The sequence below is a fragment of the Tupaia chinensis genome, unplaced genomic scaffold (genome assembly GCF_000334495.1).
Source record: "Tupaia chinensis unplaced genomic scaffold, TupChi_1.0 Scaffold000294_1, whole genome shotgun sequence".
Classification (NCBI taxonomy): Eukaryota; Metazoa; Chordata; class Mammalia; order Scandentia; family Tupaiidae; genus Tupaia; species Tupaia belangeri.
The window spans coordinates 1,476,164-1,476,818 of NW_006159779.1; the positions used below are offsets into that span (position 1 = coordinate 1,476,164).

General features: G+C 73.4%; 1 protein-coding gene across 1 annotated transcript in view; it reads right to left on the bottom strand.

The window, feature by feature from the left end:
- The window catches only part of BIK (BCL2 interacting killer), a 42,251-nt gene extending 41,602 nt beyond the window's left edge, over positions 1–649 (bottom strand). The window contains exon 1 of the mRNA XM_006150674.3: positions 583–649. The gene's annotated coding sequence lies outside the window, so the exon portion shown is untranslated. The remainder of the gene's footprint in view (positions 1–582) is intronic.
- Between the last annotated feature and the right edge of the window lie 6 nt (positions 650–655).

A 655-nucleotide genomic window follows, 5' to 3' on the forward strand; every position in this document is an offset into this window, starting at 1 on the left:
GCTGGGCGCTATCTTCCTTCTTTTAGCGGCCACCGGGTCTGTATCGTCGCAGACCCGGTGCTGGAGGGGTGGCCCCATACCCTGGGCCTCGTCCGCGCAGCCGGTGAGGTCGGAGCCTGGACCCGGAGGCCGCACAGAAGGGCGGCGCGCGGGTGACGGAGTTTCAGCTCTTTGGCGCTGATGCGGACGCATGAGGGGCCACCCCATTGCACAGATGCGGAGACTGAGGCTCGCGAGGCCACAGCTGGCACGATCGCGGGCAGGGGACCCGGAATCTCGGGCTAGAGAGGGGCCATTTCGCGGCCGGGGTCGCAAGATGTCCCGCAAGCGGCTCTCCCGGGACTTGCCAGGGCGGAGTGACGGGGGGGGGGGGAAGCCCTCAACCTCCCAGCCTCTCGGTACCCAGGACAGGTGCCTGGGCGCCGACCTGCGGACCCCGGCTGGGCCGAGCAGCGGGTGGCGGCGGGGCGCCCCCCCCAGCCCCCCGGCCCTGCGGTACCCAGGACAGGTGCCTGGGCGCCGACCTGCGGACCCCGGCTGGGCCGAGCAGCGGGTGGCGGCGAGGAGGGGACTCGGACTCACCTAGAGGCTCGGACCGCAGGGGCGGCGGCGACGAGACCAGACGGCGGAGTGCGCTGCGCGCGGGCCGGGAGGC